The sequence below is a fragment of the Cynocephalus volans genome, chromosome 14 (genome assembly GCF_027409185.1).
Source record: "Cynocephalus volans isolate mCynVol1 chromosome 14, mCynVol1.pri, whole genome shotgun sequence".
NCBI classification, from domain to species: Eukaryota; Metazoa; Chordata; class Mammalia; order Dermoptera; family Cynocephalidae; genus Cynocephalus; species Cynocephalus volans.
This window is the reverse complement of record NC_084473.1, coordinates 71,950,680-71,976,500: the sequence shown is the minus strand read 5'-3', so window position 1 is coordinate 71,976,500 and position 25,821 is coordinate 71,950,680. Positions and strand designations below refer to the sequence as shown.

At 38.1% G+C, this 25,821-nt stretch overlaps 1 pseudogene; it reads left to right on the top strand.

The window, feature by feature from the left end:
• The first annotated feature begins 3,407 nt into the window (after positions 1–3,407).
• Positions 3,408–19,766, top strand: LOC134362566 (large ribosomal subunit protein eL24-like; annotated as a pseudogene).
• Positions 19,767–25,821: the final 6,055 nt, after the last annotated feature.

The following is a 25,821-nucleotide window of genomic DNA, read 5'->3' as shown; positions in this document are numbered from 1 at the left end:
AGGGGGTCCCATTCCAACCTAGAATCTTGACTTTAGACCTTACATTAAAATTACACTGTATGATGTTGAATCTACTAATTATCGTGATTTCAGCATTACATATTGCACATGGGTATTGATTTTCAATGCTATACCCCACAGATGTGTACAATCAACTATGTCTCAATAAAGGAAAAAAACAAAGCCTCTGAGGGATCCCCTATTCCTCTCTTGGCCCTTCAATTTCAACGCAAACTTAACACTATGGTTTTGGGTTTTTTCTTCATTTCTGATCCCTGAAGCTTATATCTCATGAATATTCAAAACCAATAAAAAATAAATTTAAAAACAAAGCTTGAGTTTGTGTTTACAATAATCTTATTCCAAATTATCTAGCATATGTGTGTGTGTGTAAATATATACACATATATATATGTGTGAGTGTGTGTGTGTGTATACACACACACACACTCACACACACACACACACACACACACACATATATATATATATATATAGGGGAACAGAGGTCTCCCTGTGTCTGCTTTGTTTGCCATATTGACCAAAAGTCTTTTCAAATATCATTATCTGTGGATAACTCCCAAGCCTGTGTTTCTGACCCAGATCTGATGACTGAGCTCTAGAAATGTATCCCACTGCCTACAAATCTCCACCTGAGTCACCTAAACCCGGCCTGTCCAAAATTACTTTTTTATATTTTCCAGATCCCAACTCTGCAACTCTTCTCCCCATTTCTCTGTCCTAACAAATGGTACCACCAGTGGCCAAGACGCCCAGCTGAAAGCCCTGGAAGTCATCTTGGATTTCTCCTTCTACGTCTTTCTTTCCCTTAAGGGTTTGGTTAATTTTACCAGGGATGACCAACCATTGCAGTTTGCCCACGACTGAGGAGTTTCCAGGGGTTTGGACTTTCAGGGCTAAAACCAAGAAGGTGCCAGGAAAACTGGTCACCATAACTCCACCCTGAGGTATTTCTCAAAACCTTCATCTCCACTGCTTTAACTCAGACAACCAGTCTCATGCCAAATTTCCCTTGGTGGCTCTTACACTGATGTCCCTGCCCCTAATCTTACCCTTTTACATACATTCTCCATATTATTCATAAAGTGGTCATTCAGGGATATAAATTTGGCTTGTCTTAAGAATGATTTCTAACTTTTAAACTTAACCCACTGCAAATCCCTCCAGAATGTTGCTCCTGCCTGCCTCTCCAGTTCCAATTCCTGATCCCCTTTCCTTTCCCACACATGTGCTTCAGTCATGTTGAATGACTCATAATTCATCAAATACACCACAGGATTGGGTGCTTCTGGGCTTTTCAAACAGGCTGCCTCTTCTACCTGGACTGCTCTCCCCAAACGCTTTACCTGGTGATCACCTACTTTTTATTTAAAATTCAGCTTTAATGCCATCTTCTCAGGAAAGCCATTTCTGATTCCACTTCTCTCCTGTCTCCTGAGTTGTGTCACCTTTGTGTGCATCAAACATTCCCTGGCTTGGAGCTGTTGCAGCACTTATCTCATTGTGTTATAATTATTTACGTGCTTATCTCTCTATTAGGCTGTGAAAATATTGAAAGCAGGTGATGTGATTTATTTCCCTGTAATTATTTTACTTAAGATGCCCAGAATGTATTGCATAAGTGAAAAAGGAACTGGGAGTTTGAGGGTTTGAGGAAAGTCCTGGCTCTCTTCTTAGCCACTTAATTTCTCTTGGCCTCAGTTTCCTGTCCTTCTCCTTCTTGGCTACTCCTTCTCATTCTTCAGGTCTCAGTTCATATGTCAGTGGTTCTGAGAAACCTTCCCTGATCCCCCAAGGCAAGGTTAGGAGCTGCTCGGAAGGAATCCCATAGCACATTAAGTTGCCCCTGTCTGTTTGTCTATAAATCCCATTAGTGCAGAAATCACTTCCATCTCATTCATCTCTGTATCCCCAGCATCTAGCATATTGTCTGATGCATAGTTAATGGTCAGTTAACAATGGGTAGATTAATAAACCATATACTACAGGGCATCAAATAAAAGAAGATGATCTCTAAAATACCTTTAGGCTGTAACCTTCTGTCAAGCATAGGTAAAATCTTATATTTCTACAGTGACCAAGAGGCATTAAATGACAGTTGCTAGCTTTGGAAACCACTCTAAATGTCATGGTGTCAGCTATTGTCAAGGAAAGTGCACATTCTGTAAGGTTTGGGCCAAATGTAGGGGCATGATGATGCAGAAACTTGGATAAAAAATAAACAGGGTCATCTAAGAATGATGCTAGAGAGAGAGGGTACCCTAAAGGAAACTATGTGTTCCTCATAAGTGTGGGAGATGATGCATCCTTACCAGAGGGCCTGCTGTCAACCTACAGCAGGCCACAAGGAACCTTCTAGCATCTCATCTGGGAGAGGTCAAGGATGCTCTGGTCTCACCTTATCCACTCTACCTACCACAAGTGACAGTGCAAGCCCACACATCATCCCCGTGAAAGAGCAAGCCCTCTGTGTGCTCAGGCCCTCCTCCTGCCATGGCTGATCCATTGAACCACAGCTGTCTCACTCCACAGACATCCCCACCACCAGCCCAAACCAAACCTCCCTTTCTGTCTAGACTTCAATGTCTTCACTTCCTACTTTCCAGAAAGCCCTGTAGCTTGTTCCTGTCTAGCCTACTTTCCCTCTGACAGTGCACTCTATATTGGCAAAAACAGAGAATTCAGTTATAATCACTGGCAGTGTCATCTTGTTTTCCCACTTTCTATATTAATTTTATCCTTCCTCAGAGAGTGACTTTCTGTGTCCACCAAGTACCGCCTTTTATCTTCCTACCTATTCTCCTCCAGAATACAGCTCCATGTTAGAGAAATTCTGTATCTGAAGAGACCCATGGATCATTAAGACTTTGTCAAGTAGTTTTCTTAAATTATCTACCAAGAATCATTCTCAAGCCAGAACTCAAAACACTCAAATGACCAGACAAGATTAACACATTTCTTTTGAGGATCTACTTGCATCCTAGAGATTTCTCTACTTCTTTCTCCTATTGTCATAGTCTTTCAGTTTCCTCTACTTGTGAGGAAGCATCTAAATGCAGAAAAAGCTTTAAAGTAAAATGCAAGTCTGTGCCAAAAGAGCTGATTTGAGAACTCATAGGGTAGTAAATGATGGAAAAGAAGAAGGCTTTGAGGAAGAATGGAAATTACTTCTGTGGAGACTCGTGTGTGAGCCCTGAGGAGAGAGGGGCTGCCAACAGAAATGCAGGGGGCTATTTCTCTGAAACACTGTGAGACATTAGGGTGCAAAGATGGTCACACAAAGGGGGAGATGGATGATGCCCTAACTTCTACTAAGTCTTGTGGTCGACATGGCCTATTGGAGTTAGAGACTCGTAAGGGTGGCTGCTCACTGGTGGACAGCCAGGATGGAGGACTGTGGCAGCATCATTAAAGAAGGCTGGAGCAGGAGCAAAGAAAATGGCAAGCACTGTGTGGTAGCTGACAGGATTGGTAATAAGCACCTATGAAGGAGTCTCTGGAAATTTCTAGAAATAATTGGGAGAACTTGTGCAGGGTCCAGACGTTCTTTTAATAATGGATGTGGCCATCAGTGTAATAAAGTTTATTGTAGTTAATACAATCCTGCAATCAAGTGTGGCCTCTGTGAATGGGGGTTATACTTTGGAATATTTAGTCCAAGGTTATTGATGAATTACAACGTGGCATCCACCTGCGTAATAAAATAATCAGTATTCTTAGAATAGAGACAGTCAAATATCTGTATCATGACTGCCCAACCACTGGCAATTAAGCCTCAAAATATGTGCCAATTCCCAAAGGTTGGGCTCATCCCACCCAGAGAAGAAAAAAACTGTTGAAGCTAGTTAACTTCCTGGGGGCAAACCCTGTTGGAGCTTGATATGCCTGACACAGAATGGGGCCTTCACAAATTCGTGTGAATAGCCTTAGGTGGGAGAAGTGTCAAGTGAAGAGAAGTACTAGAAGCCAGTATCAACAGAAACCAAAATTTACTAAATTATTTTTTGGGGTCTTTCCTGGAGCTTAAAAAGAGACCTATAATTGCAAATAAGTTTGGATCAAATCAAAAAGAGACCTACAATAGCAAATAATTTTGGATCAACTCAAATCTCTTTCCCTGTCCCATCTTTCTGGGCAGAATCCCCTGGAATAAGCTTCTATGACAGGCAATAGGGAATATAATAAAGCCCAGGAGAGAAGCAAATGGCACACCAAATGGTCATGTTTGGGGACTCTGTGACTCCCAGTTCATGCAGAAGAAAATATTTAAATTGGATTTGAATGCAGTACTGAGATGGTGTCTGCTGTGGTCTGAATGTTTGTATCCCTTCAAAATTTATATTGAAACCTAAAATTCATGAGTTGGTATTAGAAGGTGTGGCTTTGAGGAGGTGATTAGGTCAGAAGGACAGGAAGACAGGAGGATGGAGCTCTCATGAAGGGATTATTGCCCTTATGAAAGAGGTCTCAGCAAGCTGCTTTGTCCCTTCCACCTTGTAAGGACACAGCAAGAAGGCACCATCCATGAACCAGGAGGTATGTGCTCACCAGACACCAAATCAGCTGGCTCCTTGATTTTGAACTTCCCAGACTTCAAAGCTGGCAGAAATAAGTTTCTCTTGTTTATGAGCTACCTGTTCTATGTATTCTGTTGCAGCATCCCAAACAGACTAAAACAGTGCCCTAGAGGTAGGTCACTGAGGCAAAGAAGAGTACAAAAATCATGGAAAGTCACTGTTTTCTCTATTAGAGGTCATATATAACCTAAAGTTTACTGGAGCCTTTATTGTGACTGACTGCCAAAAAAGCATATGGGGATTTGACACTACATCACACTGCAGGCAAAACTACCCCCAACTGGGTTTATACCAAAAGTGCTAAGCACAAAAAGCAGTGACAAAGTGCCAGTCAATTTGGAAACTGGCTAAAACAGGCCTATTTGGAACCTGTAACATCAGAGACTAAAAACAGTAACATGCTACCGTGGACACTCAAATTGTATTAAAGTCTCAAGGCCTCTTTTGATTCTCACTGTCATTGTTAATCAGGAGCAGCAAATGAACAGAAAGAAAAGCACAAGACACAGAAGGCTTGTGTATTAGTATATTTCTGTTACTTATAACAAAATACATGGAACTCAGTATGTTATAAAGAAAATGAAATTTATTGCTTACTGTTTCTGAGGCTGGGAAGTCCAAATTCCAAGGAACACTTCTGGTGGTAGCAACAGTGTCCCTTTACATTGCAAGATGGTGGAAGCAGAGAGAGCAGAGAGACAGACTCTCCTCTTCTTTTAAAGCACAGAACCACATCCCGACCACCATTTTTAATCCATTCACTACAGCATGGTCCTACAATCTAATCACCTCTTCAAGGCTCCACCTTTCAATTACCATAATAGGAATTCTCACCCTCATAACAGTCACAGTGGGGACCAAGTTTCTAATACATAAAACTTAGGGACACAATTCAAGCTTTAGTGAGTTTTGGGGATACCTAAATCCACTACATTGTACCCCTGGCCCCCCAAAACTCATGTCCTTTTCACATGCAAATACATTCATTTCATCCCCAAAGTCTTAACTTGTTTCAACTCAAAAGTCCAAAGTCCCATCTGTAAAGTCAAAATAAATTATCTACTTCCAAGATACAATGGTGGGACAAGCATAGAGTACATATTCCCATTCAAAAAGGGAGAAATAAGCCAAAAGAAAGGGGTAACATGTCCTAAACGAGTCGAAAACCCAGCAGAGCAGGCATTAAATCTCAAAGCTAGTGAATCATGTATCTTGACTCCATGTTCAATGTCCTCTGCATGCTGATGTGGGGGTTGGGTCCCCAAGTCCTTGGGCAGCTCTGTTCCTATAGCTTTCCTCGTCTCAGGCCACACTTCAGCTCTCCCAGGCTGGTGTTCCACTCTGGTAACTCCACAGGTCTGGGTTCTCCATGGTGGTCCCACTCTCATGTCTTGTCTAGGCATGGCACTGTTGGGGTTTCTCTGCTGCAACTCTCACCCCACGTTTCCATTTGGCATTGGTCTAGTGAAGGCTGTCTACAGTGACTCTGCCCCTGTGACAGATCTCTTCCTGGGTCCCCAGGCTTTTCCATACATCCTTTGAAATCAAGGTGGAAGCTCCCAAGCATTCACAGCTCTGGCATTTTGAGAACCTACAGACCAAACACCACATGGACACTGCCAAGGCTTCAGGCTTCAATTTCCAAAGCTGCAAGTCCAGGCACATCTGGGGCCAATTTAGCCACAGCTGGAGCAGCCAAAGCAGCTGGGATCCTGATGCTAGGAGCAGTTTCCTGAAGTGGCCTTGGGCAGGGAGCCCATGGAGAGCACCTCAGTCCTGTTCCCCAAGACCATTTTGTCTCCCTAGGCCTTTGGGCCTGAAATGGTTGGTCCCAGAGGCTTCTGCAATGCCTTCAGGGCCTTTTTCCCCTTCTCTCAATAATCCTGTTCTTTTGTGTTAATTCCACATTTTTCTTCTGAAAATGCTCTCTGTTTTTCTACCACATGGCCAAGCTGCAAATGTTCCAAATCTTTACACTCTGCTTCCCTTGTAAATTCTGGTTTTATGTCATGCCTTTGCCACCATAACTCAGCATAGGTTGTTACAAGTAGCCGTGCAGCTTCCTTAATGCTTTGCTGCTTATAAATTTCTTCCACCAAATACTCTGGTTCAAAATTGTTGAGTTCCAACTTCCCCAAAGTCCTAAGGACTTTGGACTTTTGAGTTATGGCATGGACCTAATGCAGCCAAGTTCCTTGCTAGTTCATACCAGGGTGACCTTTGCCCAAGTTTCCAGTAAGTCCCTTCTCATTTACATCTGAGATCTTCTCAGAATGGCCTTTACTGTCTATATTTCTATCAGTATTCTGCTAGCCACCATGTAACCAGTCTCTGAGATATTCCAAACTTTCCCTGGTTTTCTTGTCTTCTAAACTCCCACCAGCAGCTAGGCTTTTCCTAGCCTGCTCCTTCAAATTATTCCAGTCTCTCCCCAACATCCAGTTCCAAAGCCACTTCCACATTTTCAAGTATTTGTTATAAGCAACAGCCCACTTCTCTGGTACCAATTTTCTGTATTAGTCCATTTCTGTTACTTATAAAAAAATATATGGAACTGTGTATTTTATAAAGAAAATGAAATTTATTGCTTACTGTTTCTGAGGCTGGGAAGTCCAAAGTCCAAGGAACACATCTGGTGTTGGCAACAGTGACCCCTCACATTGCAAGATGGTAGGAGCAGAGAGAGAGACAGACTCTCATCTCTCTTCTTTTAAAGCCCTCAGAACCACACCCCTGACCACCTCTTAACAGTCACAATGGGGACCAAGTTTCTAATGCATAAAACTTGGGAACACAATTCAAGCTTCATTGAGTTTGGTGGGGACATACTTCAATCCACTACACCTTATTTCAGGCTTTAGTGTTGGAAGTTAGTTGAACATGGTCCAGCAATTTGAGATCATGTTGAGGTTATTAATCCTTTTAGGGAGTAGAAGAGGCAAGTCCCCATCCCTATTAGTAGAAAACCATCCTCAACACACACACACACACACAATTCTGCAGGGAAGAGGTTGGGCACAATCTATCACCTCCAATGGTCAGGATAAAACACCTTCTGATTGAAAGCAATTGGGGTGGCATTTCAGAAAAGTAACATAAGTATGCTCCTATTTTTTTGACATTGTAAAAGAAGACACCTAAAGTACCTTTAACATAAATGAACACCATATTGAATAAGTATAAATGAAGACTTATATAACCACCACTAGACAAGAAACAGGACATTGCAGCACCCAGAAATCTTCTGCATGTTCCTTTTCACACACCCTAAAAATAACTTCTGCCCATAATTGTTTCCTTTTTTTTTCTTTGTAGTGTTACCACTTAAGTATGCATTCTTAAAATTATAATTTACTTTTGCTTGTTTTTGAATTTATATACAGGGAATTATATGCAGTCTTTTATATCTTGCTTTCTTTCCATTCAGTGTTATGTTTATAAGATATGCTTATGTTTTTGTGTGTGACTCTAAAACTCTTCATTCATTCTCATTGCTGTACGCCATTCCACTGTCTGACCATAGCACGATTTGTCTATATATTCTACTGTATCTATTTGTGCAGTTATAGTTTGGCACAACTATAAACAATGCTACTGTTAACATTCTTGCATGTGTATCTGGCACTCACCTGCATGACTTTCTGTCTGGTTTATACCCAGGGGTGAGTTACTAGGTTGCAAGCATGGATCATCAAGGTTATCCAGAGAAACAGAAGCAACAGAATGTTTGTGTATGTGTTTATGTATGCATGCATTTGTATGTGTATATTTAGAAAGGTATTTGTTTTAAGAAGTTGGCTCATGTGATTATGGAGGCTGGCAAATCCAAAACCTGTAGGATGTGCCTGTCATCAGGCTGGAGATACAGGAAAGAATCTATATTGAAGTTCAAGTCCAAAAACCATCAGCTGCAAAGTTCACCAATTTAAATGTTAGTATCATTCAAAAACACCCTCAGAAATATCCAAAATAATGTTCTACCACATATCTGGGCACCATGGCATGGCCAAAAATGAGACATAAAATTAACCATCACAGTATATGTTCAACTTTTGTAAGTAATACTAAACTGTTTCCTAAAGTGATTGTACTAACATGGGGTTGTTATGGGTGGAAGTCTTCAACATCTCATTAGGATGTTGTTGATATTGAGAAGCAGCCTATTTTTTTCTCTCTGGGGTAAGTAACCTCCCAACACCCCCAGAGAAATAGAATCTAGAATGAAAGAAGGCCTTGCCTCCTGATGCTCAGTGGCTGATAGAATTGCCAAGTTTTTCTGCAGTCAACATCAAGCCAGTTTTCTATTATGAAACCTGACAGAATGAGATGTGCTGGGACTTCTGCTTATGTTTCTCATCAGTGAATGATGCCACAGGCCACACAGTTGCTCAGTCATAAACCTGGGTTTTATCCCTGAATCTCCCATCCATTTATACCTAACTAGCTATGAGTTCCTATTGACTCTGCCTCCGGTGACTCTCTCAAACTTATCCATGTCCTTTCTCAAACTACTTGAGTTCAGGCAATCCCTCGCCTGGACTACTGCAAGAACCTCCTAACTGGACCTCTGCAAAAGCCTTGCCCACTCCAATCCATTTTGCACTCTGAGAAGCCAAAATAACTTTTCTAATACATACCTATGAAATTATCACTCCCCTGCTTAAAGTTCCCACTCTGACATATGACGACATTATTCCTCTTTAATATGACTTACAAAGCTCAGCAGGATGAGACCCTCCTACCTGGCTTTTCTTCACTCCCTTCGCCTACCTCCTTCTTTTCATTTTGTCCTTGCAATGTTTCAACCACTGAGCACTTCTGTCAGTTCCTTCAATGATCCACAATCTTTCTAGTCTCCAGACTTCTATGCATGTAATCCCTCTGCCTAGAATAATTCTCCTTTCCTGACCCCTTTATTTCACAAACTCCTTTCAATTCTTCAAGTTCTCAGCTAAGCAGAGACAATATTTTGCATTCATCAAATCCGGTTTCATATTCCTCCTTGAGCGTTTGGGAAAGTACACTTCTCTGTCCTTGTGATGTTAGGTGGAGCCATATCACTAGTGTGATCTGACTGTGATGTGTGTTGTTTCCTGCCTGAAATAGTGAAAGCTTCTGCCTGATTCTCACACATCTTGCTTCTCCTGCAATGGCAAACTCAGAAGCCTCATGTTGAGAAGGCAGAGACATAAGACTGAAGAAACAGGATCTCTGAGGAGTAACAACAGAAAAGAGAGTCACTCAAGCCCTATGGCAGGCTTTGTGTGAGCATAAAACAAGAGGCATATTGTTAACCCTGTTTTAGTTTGTTTTGTGTTACTGTAACAGAATACCACAGACGGGGTAATTTATAAATTAAAAAAAAAATATTTCTCACAGATCTGGAGGCTGGGGAGACCAATATTAAGGTGCCAGCATCTGGCAAGGGCCTTCTTGCTGCATCATCCCATGGCAGAAGGCAGAAGGGCAAGAGTGAGAGGGCAAAAGGGTGCTGAACTCCCTTACATAACAAACCCACTTTCTCCATAACCAACCCACTCCCAAAATAACAACATTAGTCCATCATGAGGGTAGAGCCCTCATGACCTAATTACCTTTTACTAGGCACCACCCCGCTAACACTGTTGCACTGGGGATTTTTTCCAACACATGAACTTGGGGAGCACATTCAAACCACAGCACCCACTAAGTTTGGGGAATGTTTGTTACCACAGCATGGCCTAATATCTTCTAATTAACATGGAAAATGATATCAGGAGTCGGATACTACCACAGTAAAAACCTAATATATGTGGCATTGGCTTAGCAGATAGGTGGCAAAGGTAAGAAAATTGATATTCAAGATTGGGAAAATGTTATTCCTTGTTATAAAGTGGTAAAATATTTAGTAAAATTGTCTGTGTTTACTTGGAAACAACTTTCCTAATGAATTTGTTCAGTTCTAATGGAAAACATTAGAAAGAAGAAACTTAGTAAGATGTATTATTTGTTATTTGGCTGCATTTGGCAAGAAATTATAGGAAGAGTTGAAATCAGGAAGGTATAAACAGAAATGAAAAAGAATAAATAGCTCAAAGAACTGGAAAAGCTCATTTCTTTTATTCTCCAAATAGGAATAGATAATGTTAAGAAAGTCTTTGAGTGTCAAAGGTTTGTTAAAATTCAGTTGTGTGTCAGAGATGAGATAAAGTGTGAATCCTTTCCACAGAAGCTCAAGACCTTGTCCAGGAAGAGAGTTTAGCAGTTGACAAAGCAAAGAAAAAGAGCACGTATGAGAACCATGTGTTATAAAGAACTGTGGATATGAGTACAGACACAAGGGAGGTGATCAGAATTAAACAGATATGTTTTAGAAAGAGTTAAATTGTCAAAGAAACCAAGAATCAAGGGAAAAAGAAAATTGTGACTGTTTAAGTCTTTAAATGACAGTTGAGTCCCCGTCTTACAGAGGTGACATATTTGCAGTACTCAAGGAAGTTATTCAGACAAGACCATAGAGGACAATGAAAAAAGAGGGAATCTCCAGGAAGGTAGGAACTAGGAGCCACAGGCCACAGTGAGCGAGGGAGCAGGATCAGGGCCTAATCAAGGAGTCCTCCTTATCCCCAGGTCACAGTTTCTCAGCCTCAGCACTCCTGACCTTTTGCGCCCAGTAATTTTCTGTTGGGGGGTGGACTGCAGTCCTGTGCATTGTAGGATGTTTAGCAGCATCCCTAACCTGTATCCACCAGATGCCAGTAGCATCTCTTCCCCAGTTGTGACAAACACAAATGTCTCCAGACATTGCTGAATGTCTCCTAGGGGTCAAAATTGCCCCTGGTTGAGAACCACTGCCCTAGGTTAAGGGAATCCCCAAAGGTCTGCAGGATTTCAGAATCGCCATGGACTAATGACTGCTGCATGTTGCCTAGTCTTCTTCTTTCCAAATGAGAATGTTTATTGTGATTTCTCCTGTCCTATTTTACAACCACATATTTGGTGTAGGGTAGAAGCACAGACACTTGTCTATTTTTAGTTTATGTGTCTCTAGACCAAAGGAATCTACTCATACCTAGAAACATTTGAATACGTGTGGCTTACCATACTTGATTTATGCAGAGATCCTGGTCTTCAAGTTCGATGCTGTAACTGGCTGGGATACTGAACTAACTCACTGGGGGGATTGTGTTCCATATGTGGAAGAAAGAGTGAAATGAATATCTGATGGGCAGAAGGATGAGTTGTGACAGAGACAATGCTATACATTCAAAAATTCTTTTTCACATTCCTCCTTCTAGGCACATGGCGTTATTCTTTCTAGCCTCCTTGCAGCTCAATGAGGCCATGTGACCAAGGGAATGTGATTAGAATGCTTCTTACAGAAGCAAAAAATAAACTTTTGCTGGTTTAAGCCACCGGGATATAGGGGCTGTTCATTACGGCAGCATGGCCTAGCCAGATCCGATGTCACTCCTTTTGTGAAGCCTGCGCTGACTCTTCAGCTCACGGCCAGTCCCCTTTTTATATGCTCCATGCTTCCCCTAACATGGCATTATCATGCTATATTGTATTTGTCTCTCTCTATGCCTCTCTTTTTGAGGACAGGGACCATTCTCACTTACTATACACATAGCACAGAGTCTGGTACTCAAACATTGGTTGACTGAACAAATGATGATTACTAATCTTGGGTTGGAGAGGTTGAAAGTCACTGAACAGATTATAAAGATGTAGAGCCAGTTGTGGTGAGTGTTCATACCCCATGGAAATATCAGGAGGGAAACAGCCTTGACTGGGGCAAACACTATCCTCCCTGAAGGTCGTGGCTAATGACAGATATTTGTTCTCCGTGATGTAATTATGTTCTCCGTTAATCACAGTAGTCTTCCTACCAGAACGTGGAAAAAAGTAGAAAATAAAATAACTCTTAAACCATTTCATCCCAAGCACTGTGCTAGAAAATTCTATGAGCTGTGTTTAGACAGATTTAACTTTGATGCCCTTTCAGTTTCTGAGACGTGAAGGAGAGATTGAAAGAAAGTGCTTGGGGCTGGAACAAGACAATTTTCTCCACAAGAATGTGATGTGGGGTGTGTTCAAGGCAACCTGCACACCGTAAAGCTAAATGACTCAAGATCATTCAAGGCAAGATCTATTGACATTTAATGATCTGAGGAATCATATTAAAGAACTGATGTGTAACTGGATCATTACCAAAATCCACAGACATATGCTTTCCCAATTGTGGTTGTGAGAAAAAAGTCTAGAAACGTTTGAGTATGTGTGGCATACCATACTCTTAATAATCCGATTATATTGATGGTTAGACAGCACCCATGTATGAGACGTGTTGGATTATTTGATAGGAAGCCAGCAGTTAGTTATGCTACTATTTCAGAGTAGGTATGCCGGATGCATATGGCTCTTGAAGATAAGAAAGTCCTTACCTGCCTGGAAAGCTTTTATCCACTTTGGAAAATGTCTCAAAAGATTTTCAGAGCCCTTTTAATTTTAATGCTTAATAGAGAAGGAGGGAGATTAAAAAGAAAAACTACTTGAGGACACTCACACACATAGAAAGACATTAGAGGGGCACAAATTGCCTGGTTGAAACTTCTTTGAAATTATTCTTGGCCAATGAAAGTCAAAGAAGGCTTTATAAGATATAATAGGTATATAATATTACAGGTGAGAAAGAGTACTGGTTCAGAAATTTTTTTTTCTTTTTTTCATTTGGTAACAACAGGTCAATTTTAATTCTAGCACCTGAAGCTATACAAGGGTATGCATCATAAATTTCATGGGACTGTTGTACACATTCAATAAAGTGACAACTGTGCAATACCACTTAGTATCTCAAAATCAGGAACATATTTTTCAGTTGTTTAAACACAATCCATAGACAAAATCAGAAGCCATCCACACTAATTGTCAATTTAAAATTTTACATGTAATACTTAATAACAGTCAATATCTAGGAGGGGATATTGAAAGTCATTTTAGAGCCTCCTCCTGTGGTTTTCTACTAGGAAGGTTTCTTGAATAGGTATATGACCAGTCAAAAGCAGGTACAGCCAGGACCAGACCAGCAAGTAAAGGTTCTACCATAATCTCTCCAGTTTCCACTTCTTTTTTCTTTGCCAATTGAAAGTGAACAGTGAGAATTAAATACTTATCTTTACAATCACAAGGTATGCTGTGAAACATATTTGCTCACAAACATATAAAAATACTTGTTAACTAGTTTGATAAGAAAATAATGTATAAAAGTACATAGCAAAATCATTAATCATCTCTGAGCCTGGAAAGATCAATTCCATATTTTATATCACACCAAACAAAAACAGTTTTAGTTTGTTTTAATCTCTCCCCCAGACCTATAACTTTAACCTCAGAAAATATTTCTGCTGTTACCTTCTGGCCAAGTCACAACAACTATGGAGAATTAAAGACCTGTGTAAAGTTCCATGGGAAAATTAAAGAACATTGTGGGATTTTAACTCTAAGGAAATTTGTGAAGCTGTATTTCAATATTACGAAGTTCTTTTTAAATCTGACAGAGGGGTATCAGACCCAAGCTGGGGCAATGATCAGAAAATAAAGTCTGAAACATTTTGCTTCTTTGGAAGTTGGTAGGGACTGGCATCTGAGAGAGCTCTCAACGCTTTGCTGGCCTGCTGGGCTCAGGCTCTAGAGAAGGCATCAGCTGATCCTCACAAGCTTCTCTTTTTGTTGTTATTCTTGTTTTGTTTGTTTGTTTTTTTAACTACTACCAGTAAAACTATATTGGGATGTTGAAAGGAGTAAAAAGCCATGGTTTTGCCACCAGGTGTCTGAAAGCGTGTCTATAAGGATAGAATTCGGCTCTGACATGAGTGATCAATTCTCTTCACAGATATTTGCTGACAAAATAGCCTTTACCTATGTGCTTCTTAGTGCCAGCTTGTCACCTTGGAGAGCCAGGTAGAAGCCAAGGTCATCGGGGTGGGGGAAGATCAAGACTATAAGACATTAAGTTCTCTGGGCTCATCTCCCATGAGACATGTGGACTGGCAGTAAATCAGAGTAGTTATTCAGCTTGGTACACATTGTTAAGGCTAATCATAATAGGGAAACTGGGTGAGAGGGAGAGGGAGCGTATAGGAACTTCATGTATTTTCTGCTCATTTTTCCTATAAATATAAAACCACTCTAAAAAATAAAGTCTATTAATTAAAAAATATTGAAACAGTTCTATACTTATTAGTAAACAGTTGCGGTTCACTGCCCAACCACTGCCCTCTGCTCTGCCCAGCAACTTTGACCCCTCTTCCTTCAAGGATTTCAGTGAGTTACTTTTAGGCTGAGTAACTGACCAGAGGTTTTTGTAGTTTCATGTGGCTGAAAAGACAAAGAATGGAGTTCAGTGATCTCAAAGAAGATATGGTCCATAGAAATGTGCAAGTAGTCACTTGGAACTCCCAAAGAACATTACCATAGGAGTAACAGTGAAATGAAAATAGACCACTAAACTGTAACTTGGAAGTCATTCTAACCACATGCCAAGAGCAGAAATAACTCCTTTCTGGGGAATATATCATTATTTAGTGCTTCAAATTATCTCCATAATTTTCCAGACAACTTTCCTATCATACAATGAAAATAATTAAGTGTGCAAAAAGACAAGAACTGACTAAAATTCAAGAGAAAAATAGATAGTAGAAACAAACCCACAAGATATCCAGATATTGGAATTATCAAGCATGGACATTAAAGAAACATTGATCAATGTGTTTAAGAAATTAAATAAGATAAAACATTTCAGTGGAGAACTAGAAACTATTTAAGTAACAAATGAAGATTCTGGAACTAAAAAATAAAATATGCACTGCAAAAACTGATTTAAAAAAGGTGAAGTAGTGATACCAATATCAGACAAAGTAGACTTGAAGGCAGGAAATATAACTGGAGATGAAAAGGAATATTTCATAGTGATAAAAGGATGAATTCTACAGAAATACTAGTTATCTTAAATCTGTATGAACCTAATAACATACCCATGTCAAAACATATAAAGCTAAATCTATAGAATTAAAACTATATTATTTATTTCAACAATCGTGTTCATAGAAATTCCAGAGTAATCTAAAATTAAACCATGAGACTAAAAAGTGAATTTACCAAAGTCCCAAATATAAGGTCAAACTGCAGAGATCAATTGTATGTCTATATACAGCAACGATTAGAAAACAGACTTTGAAAAATTGCCACTTACAACAGCATCAAAATTATCGAAAACCTAGCAATATAATGTAATGAAAAATGTGAAAGACCTCCATACTGAAAATTGAAAAGCTTACTTGAGAAACATTAAGAAGATCTAAATAAGCAGAAATATACCACATTGTTGGACTGGAATTTTCAATATCATATATATATATATATCAATCCTTTCCAAATAGATCTATAGATTCAAAACAATCCCAATTTAAATTGCAGCAGAGTTCTGTTGGTTTGGGTTTGGGTTTGGGCTTTTTTCCAATAAAAAATCTATATGAACTAATTGTAAAATTTGTGCGGAAATGCAAAATGCTGAGAATAGCTGGGGCAACTTTGAAGAAAAAAAATGGTGAACTTATACTGCTAGATTATAACACAGGTCATTACAGAGTGATAGTCATATTGAGACAATGATATACAAGTAGTCCAATGGAACAGAATAGAGCATCAAGAATTGAACCTTCACATACAGAGATAATTGATTTATGGCAGAGGTGGCACTGAAGACAGTTTTTTAAAAAAGCCATTCTTTTAAGTATACTGTTCTAGGACAACTGAATATCCCTAAGGATAAAGATGAATCTTAACCCTCCCTACTTTGCACCATTCACATTAATCAATTCCAGGTAGATTGTAGATCTAGAGGCAAAAGTTAAAAGAATCAAGTTAATGGAAGATGACATGAATATCCTCATTACCTTGGGGCAGGCAAAGACTTCTCAAACAAAACACAAAAAGCATTTACCAAAAAGAGGGGAAAAAAAACCCGATAAATTGGTATATATCATGATTAGGAATTCAGACCATCGAAAGACAAAGGCAAACCACAGAGTACAAAAAGATTTGCAATAATTGACGAAGAACTCATTTCCATTACATATAAGAAACTCTTGCAAACCAATAATAGAGACCAACCAATAAAAAAAAAGAGATGGGCAAACAACTGGAACAGACACTACAAAAATGATATTGCAAAGCTTCTCAACCACGTTCCCTCATTCATCAGGGAAATGCAAACTAAAACCACAATGGTATTTATCATGAGTATCTCACCAGTCAGAATGGCAGAAATTAAAAAGATTGGCAGTACAATTCATTGGCAAAATGTGGAGCAGCTGTAAAGTTCATGTTTTGCTGTGGGGGTGTAATTGGCATGAGCAATTACACGTTCCTAAAACGTCTACTAAAGCTGAACACATACAAACCCTATGACCTAGCGTTGTATTCCCAGGCATATATCCAATAAAAATGCATAAACACATGCTAAAAAGACACATAAGAACATTATTTTTATTGCAAAAAACTAAAATAAATCAAATGCTAGTCAACAGTAAATGAATAAATTAGTATTTTCAAACAATGGAATGCTATATAGGAGTGAAAGTGACCAAGCTCTGTTATAAAAACAACATAATTAAATCACACAATTGTAATGTGTGGTGAAAGAAGCCAGATAGGTATGATTCCATTAATCCAAAGTTTAAAAATATGCAAATCTAATCTACGGTTTAGAAGCTAAGATAGTAGTTAACTTTGGAGACCATTGACAGGAGGTACTATAGAATTTCTGGCATTATGGTACTAGTCTACTTTTTTTCTCTCACCTGGATTGTGTTTATGTGAATATATTTACTTTTATTAATCCATTCAGTTCTACACGAATGAAGTATATACCCTGTTCTATGTGTGTTATACTTCAATAAAATTTTTATTTAAAAAAGTAAAGATAGATACATATTTTCATTTCAAATATATCAGTCAGAGATGATGATAACTTTCCCCTAAAATATTCTCCAGTAATCGAACAGAATTACTTGTCAGAAAGGCTTAAAATAATTGGGAAAATATTCCCCAGTAATACAAAATAGAGGTTTGCTTTAAGACAATGAGAGGTATACAAAACCCCACGAAAACTGAGTGTCTGTAAAATCACAGAAGTCTGTAAAAGATACTGAACAGTGTATGCAGTTTGCTAGCATTTATTTTTGAAATACAAGATATATACATAAATGCCTAAGCCAACCTTCTAGTGTAAATGCTATAAGAAACAGTCTTAAAAATGCAAAACTCTACTCATGGCACTTCTTGAGGAATCTACCATAGAATAAGCTTCTTTCAACCAAAATACCAATGCAGAAACTCCAGCAGAAGGGCAGATGATAAACATTGAATATGTTTCATTACAGATCTAGGACAAAATAGAGGTGGAGATAAGTACGAAAGAACAATGAGTAAATGTTAAATATTCTGCCAAAGTAGAAAAGACACAGTTTTTAAAATGAAAAAAGGCAAGAAATGAAAAGGGGAAAATATTATTAAGTTGAAACACGAAAATACTGATCTTCAACCATATTTTGACCTACAAAGACAACATTTAGTATGGTTTGACTTAATAGGAAAAGCTTATAGACTGCTAATTGGGTAATGAGTGGGAATCATAGGATTTCATTTAAAGTTGATAAACCAAATAATAGTAGCCTATATGAATAAAAAGAGACTAAGAACATTATAAAAGATACTAGCATAAAAGTAGCTACTAGAAAAAAACACGAATCTTTCTAAATAACAGAATAATTTTTAAAGCAAATAGACAATAAATATAATTCATATACGTTTACACCTAAGTGAAAAAAAATGCACTCGGCCATATAAGAAAGTAATATGATACACTTGAGCCCAAACATATCAGTCATATCATTAAATCTGAATGGGTTGAACTCATCTGAAAAGAAAATTATTTTCACACCGACTTATAAAGAGAAATCCAATTCTATCCACACATTAAATAGACCTTAGAAAAGCTACAACTTAACTAAGGGCCTGGGCACAGCTACATCAGGTGAATGTAAACAAAAAGAAAACAGGAGCTAATATCCTGGTAGCTGGTAAGGCTGAATTCAAGCCAAAAAAGCATTAAATGAGACAAAGAATGGTGGCTTATAGGGTTAAAAGCTATGATTCACTATGAAAATATAAAAGTTATAAATATCCATGTACCAAAATAACAGAGCAATCATCCTCATAAACAAAAGATAGGAAATACAAGAAGAAATAAGAGAACCACTCTACTAATAAGAGATTTGAACACACTGTTCTCGGTTCAAGGCAGGAAATTGGACACAAAATAAGAAAGGATGTGGAAGACCTAAACAACATAATTGGTTCAGTAGATCTCATGTAGTTATACCAAAATGTATACCTTGATAGTGGAAAATGTAACTTCTCAAATGCACATAAAACATTCATTATGACCATATATTAGGTCACATAAAACCTCAATAAACTAGAAATCATACAAAAAGATTCTCTAATCATGGTGTAAAAATTAGAAATTAATAATAAAATTTAAGAGTTTCTTCCACCTAGAAAATATTTTTAAATGCTCTTTTTAAATAATTTCTGGGTAAAAGAGTAAATATAAGCTCCTTACCTTTCTCATCCCCGGTGTCCACCACAGTGGAGGTCGGGCTGTGCGGTTTCAGCAGGTACAAGATCGATCCTGGACGTGGGAGGCGGTACGCCAGGACCTGCGGGAAGGTTTTCCAATTTCTTAATGCAAAATGCGAGTCAGCATTTCTATCCAAGTGGAATCCTCGGCAGATAAACTCGACCGTCCTTTACAGAAGAAAGCACAAAAGGGGATAGTAGGAAGAAATTCAAAAGAAAAGAACCCGATGTGCAGTCAGATTGCAGAGGGCCATCACTGGTGCATCTCTTGCTGATATAATGGCCAAGAAGAATCAGAAACCTGAAGTTAGAAAGGCTCAGTGAGAACAAGCTATCAAGGCTGCCAAGAAAGCAAAAAAGGCTAAGCAAGCATCTAAAAAGACTGCAGTGTCTGCTGCTAAGGCTCCTACAAAGGCAGCACCTAAGCAAAAGATTGTGAAACCTGTGAAGGTTTCTGCTTCCAGAGTTGGTGGAAAACTCTAAGTTGGCAGATCAGATTTTTAAATAAAGATCTAACTTTAACTCTTAAAAAAGAGAGTTAATATAAATCAAAGTTGCAGAATTTCTAAAATTTAATGATTAATAAGACACTATTTATCAGAATCTATTGGCTACAATTAAAGCAATGATCAGAGAAAAATTTACAGCTTTATATACTTTAAATCAATTTTTAAAGTGAAGGAATGAAATAAATAAATTAAATCCCCAATTCAAAACGCCAGAGAAGGAATAACGAGGTAAATTAGTATAAAGCAAAAAATGATAATAATAAAGATAAAAGAATCAATTAGCAACATAGAAAAATAAAACTAAAAAATAAATCAAAACACTAGTTTAAAAAACATCAACACAATGGACAACCACTAGTGAATCTAATGAAGGAAAAAGGGAGAAAGCACAAATACACAAAAAATTACAAGGGAAAAGTAACTATTAAATCAGAGGAAATTTAAAATAGCAGAACAGACAACTTCAGAAACCTAGATGAAATAAATAATTTCTTGGGAAAACACAGTTTACCAAAACTGACCCTAAGGCACTTTTAAAATATGTCCTTAAATTCTCTGATATTCCTGCCTTCAAGAGATGGAGATTAAATCCCCTCTCCCCTTGATTGTGGAGTGTACTTAACTTGCTTTAATGAACAGAATATGGCAGAAATGACAAAGTATGACTTTCAAGGCTTGGTCATAAAGACATTGTAGTTTTTGTCTCTCTCTCTGCCTCTCTGGAGTAAGCCAGTTAACATGTTGGGAGAACATTCAAGCAGCTCTATGGAGAGGCTCATGTGGCATGGAGCTGAGGCTTCCTGTCAAGACCCAGTACTAACCTATCAGGTATGTTAGTGAGCCATCGTGGAAGCAGATCCCCCAGTCTCAGTCAAGCTTTCAGATGATTGCAACCCTGGCTGATATCCCTGCCAAGCTCATGAGAGACCTTGGACCAAAATCACCCAGCTAAATTGCTCCCCAAATTTCTCTTCTACAGAAATTATGCGAGATCATAAATGTTTATTTATTTATTTATTGGTAGCTATCCTATATTTGTATTTTAGAAAGGCACTTTAGAATTTTTCCATATTCTTGAAGGCAAGATGGAGAAAAACATTACATAATAATGCGTTTAGATAAAGTTTCAGATGTTTATATAACTTTTTTGTTGAGGTGAAATTTACAGAACATAAAATTAACCATCTTAAAGTGAACAATTCAGTAGCATGTAGTAAATTCACTGGATTGTGCAACTATCATCCCTATTAGTTCCAAAACATTTCATCACCCCTTAAATAAAATCCTTTGCCCATTAAGCAGTTACTACCCATTCCTCCATCCACCCACCCCTGGCAACCACCAATCTGCTTTCTGTCACTAGGAATACGCCTGTTCTGGATATTTCGCATAAATGGAATCATACAATATGGGACCTTGTGTTTTTGACTTCTTTAACATAGCATAATGTTTTTGAGATTCATCCATGTTGGAGCACATACCAGTACTTCATTCCTTTTTAAGGCCAAATAATATTCCATTGTATGTATGTATCACAACTTATTTAATCATTCATTCTTTTATGGAATGTTTACTATCTAAGCCAGTAAATTTTGAGTTTACTACACAGCAAAAGATAACTATTACAACCCTAAGAAGGATAGGAAAAATGTTAAACACTTTCCATGACAGAAACGTAAAAAGTTATCAAAGAATAACGCACACAAAGGACTTCTATCATACTTGTTTCAGTATATAGAAAAAGAAGAAAATTTTCCAAATTCTTTTAAGTAAGTAGAACATTGACAGCTAAACTTGAAGAAGATAACAAAAAATAAAAATTATAAACCAATATCATTTATGAACATCAATGAAAATTCCTAAATAAAATAACAGTTCATCTAAAAATACAACATTCCTCAGGTAAGATTTATTCCAAGAATGCAAAGACAATTCAATATTACTCATTCTATGAGGCAAACATCACCCTGATAACAAAAGCATACAAAGATAGAACAAGAAAAGAAAACTACAGGCCAATATCCTTGATGAATATAGATGCAAAAATCCTCGATAAAACACTAGCTAACAGAATACAGCAACACATACACAAAATTATATACCATGATCAAGTGGGATTCATCCCAGGGATGGAAAGTTGGTTCAACATATGTGAATAAATAAATGTGACATACCACATCAATAAAAGCAAAGACAAAGACCATATGATCATCTCTATAGACACTGAAAAAACATTTTACAAACTTTGACATTCGTTCATGATAAAGACTCTCTACAAGTTAGGTATAGACAGAAAGTATATCAACATAATTAAAGCCATATATGATAAGCCCACTGCCAACATCATCCTGAACATGGAAAAGCTGAAAGATTTTCCCTTAAGAACAAGAACTAGACAAGGATGCCCACTCTCACCACTCCTATTCAACATAGTGTTGGAAGTACTAGCCAGGTCAATCAGAGAAGAGAAGGAAATAAAGGGCATCCAAATTGGAAAAGATGGAGTCAAACTGTCTCTCTTTGCAAATAATATGATCCTACATATCGAACAGCCTAAAACCTCTACAAAAAAATCTTAGATTTGATAAATGATTTCAGCAAAGTTGCAGGATACAAAATCAACACACAAAAATCAGTAGCATTTCTATTCTCCAACAGTGAACATGCAGAAAAGGAAATCAAGAAGGCTAGCCCATTTATGGTAGCCACCAAAAAAATAAAATACTTAGGAATACAGTTAACCAAGGATGTGAAAAATCTCTATCATGAGAAATACAAACCACTGTTGAGAGAAATTAAAGAGGACACAAGAAGATGGAAAGATATCCCATTCTCTTGGATTGGAAGAATTAACATTGTGAAAAGGTCCATACTACCCAAAGTGATATATAAATTCAATGCAATCCTCATCAAAATTCCAATGACATTTTTCTCTGAAATGGAAAAAACTACCCTAGCATTTATATGGAATAAAAAAAGACCATGAATAACCAAAGCAATTCTGAGCAAAAATAAATAAATAAAGCTGGAGGCATAATACTACCTGACTTTAAACTATACTACAAAGTTATAATAACCAATACAACATGGTACCGGCATAAAAACAGACACACTGATCAATGGAATAGAATAGAGAATCCAGAAATCAGCCTGTACACCTATAGCCATCTGATCTTTGACAAAGGCACCAAATCTACACACTGGGGAAGAGACTGTCTCTTCAGCAAATAGTGCTGGGAAAACCAGATATCCATATGCAGGAGAATGAAACTAGACCCATACCTCTCACCATATACCAAAATCAACTCAAAACAGATTAAAGAATTAAATATACACCCTGAAACAATAAAACTCCTTGAAGAAAACATAGGAGAAACACTCCAGGAAGTAGGATTGGGTACAGACTTCATGAATATGACCCCAAAAGCACAGGTAACCAAAGGAAAAATAAACAAATGGGATTATATCAAACTAAAAAGCTGCACAGCAAAAGAAGCAATTAACAGAGCAAAAAGACAACCAATGGAGTGGGAGAAAATATTTGCAAAATATACATCTGACAAAGCCTTAATATCCAGAATATACAAGGAATTCAAACAACTTTATAGCAAAAAAACAAGTAACCCAATTAAAAAATGGGCAAACGAGCTGAATAGGCATTTCTCAAAGGAAGATAAACAAATGGCCAACAGACACATGAAAAAGATGCTCAACATCACTCAGCATTCAGAAAATGCAAATCAAAACCACACTGAGATACTATCTCACTCCAGTTAGAATGGCTAATATCCAAAAGACTGAGAATGATAAATGCTGGCAAGGTTATGGAGAAAAATGAACTCTCACACACTGTTAGTGGGACTGCAAAATGGTGTAACCTTTATGGAAAATGGTATGGAGGTCCCTCAAACCATTGCAGATAGATCTACCATATGACCCAGCTCTTCCACTGCTGGGAATATACCCAGAGGAATGGAAGTCATCATGTCAAAGGGATACCTGTACTCCTATGTTTATTGCAGCATATTTACAAAAGCCAAGAGTTGGAACCAGCCCACATGTCCATCATCAAATGAGTGGATAAGGAAACTGTGGTAGATCTACACAGTGGAATGCTACTCTGCTATAAAAAAAGAGTGAAATACTACCACTCGTAGCAACACTGACGGACGTAGAAAAAATTGTAATAAGTGAAATAAGTCAGGCACAGGGAGTGAAATACCACATGCGCTCACTTATTTGTGGGAGCTAAAAATAAATAAATAAATACACACACACACACATACACACACACACACACAAACAAACAAACGGTGGGGGAGGGAGAAGAAGACACAATAATCATAACAATTTCTTGAACTTCTTAAGACAAGTGAACAGATATGATGTTGATGGGTGGGAGGGGGGATAGAGAGGGGAAAAAGAGGAATTGGTAAAGGGACATGAAAATCAACTACACTGTATATTGATAAATTAAAATAAAAAAGAAAGAAAGAAAGAAAATGAAAATGAAAATATCAGAATATAAATAAATAAATAAAAATAAACAGAACCATCTTTGTGGTATAATTATAAAATCTACTTTTTGGGAAGGCAAAAGTAATTATTAAGTTAATAAATTTTGATTTTAAAAGAACTTTTAATTGAGCCAATTCATTTAATATCCTCTGTTTTAGAAAGAGTTAGCAGCATATGAAAATTTTGGTTAAGACTGAGTTTTCCTGTTAAATGTACTATGTTAAAAACACAGACACACTTATATATATTCATAGCTCTAATCTAGGGAGAACATCATACTGAAGCCATAAATCTTGGGAAATACAAGTGAAAACAACCATATTTAATATATTTATTAAATTTTAATCTACCCTTTAGAGAGCAATGTTTGTTTTATTTTATTCCTCCTTTCTCTGTTGCTTTGCAACAAAATGAGAACATTTACTCTCATACTCACTCTGCATCTTCTTCAGCCCTTCATATATACTCCCCTTAAAAAATCTCCCAGATAGATACCCTAAAATACCATCAGCCCCTGCCCATACTGATATTGGTTTCCATCTCAGAAACTCACGATACCTACAACCCAGTATATTTCTCTGTTCCCACGGATGTCAGTGGATCTAGAGCACCTGCTCATTCTCTCTCTCTCTCTCTGTCTCCCTCCCTCCTGCCCCCTCACCCCAATTCAGCTTCTTTTCTTTCTTGCAACTGTCATCTAAATGGCAACTCTCAACCAGTTCAGCTAAAACAAAATCACTTATTTAAGGCTTTTTGTGTCCAATTTCTTTTTCTAAAACTAATTCAGACAACCTCTAGGTCATTAACTCCCCAAAGAAATGCTGATGTCTCTCTCTCTTTAATAAACAAAGTCAGTACACAGGAGCTCTTCAGCGACCACAGCCTCTGCCCCTTCTCTGGCTGAGGAGACAGACCACACTGCCATCCCCACCACCTCCAGCTCAGGTGGGGTCTCACAGCTCAGTACATGAACACCATGTGAAACAAGGGCCTGTGTGGAAAAAGGCTGAAGTGACAAAAATGTTGCTGGCTCCCAGAAAAGTGGGAGAAGAATAACATCCACATACAGTTGTAATGGCAGCACTTAAGGTAGAAGTTAGAAGTGGTGGTGAAAGATCAAATAGAAAGACTGCATAAGGCAGGTAGAACAGTGCCTGGTACACAGCACTATGGAAGTACCAGCTGCCCTCGTCTGCCTCCCCTGCTTCCTGTTATTATTAAGTTTTATTGCTGTTTTGTGCTGGGAAGATTTACAATTTGATGATTTCTGTACTGTTTTTCCCCACCCCCACCCCTCTGTCTCATACCATCCTCCTAAAATCAACCACTTTTATGCAACTCGACCCAGTTTAATACATACGTATTGATCATCCACTCTGGGCAAAGCACTGCATGGAACAGGGTGCTAGAAAACGAATTGTTGAATAACATGGTTCCTGCCCTCAGGGAACTCTAATCTAATTTGAAAGAGACATGATACAAGCCAGACAGTTTGCCTTATGAAAGGAAGG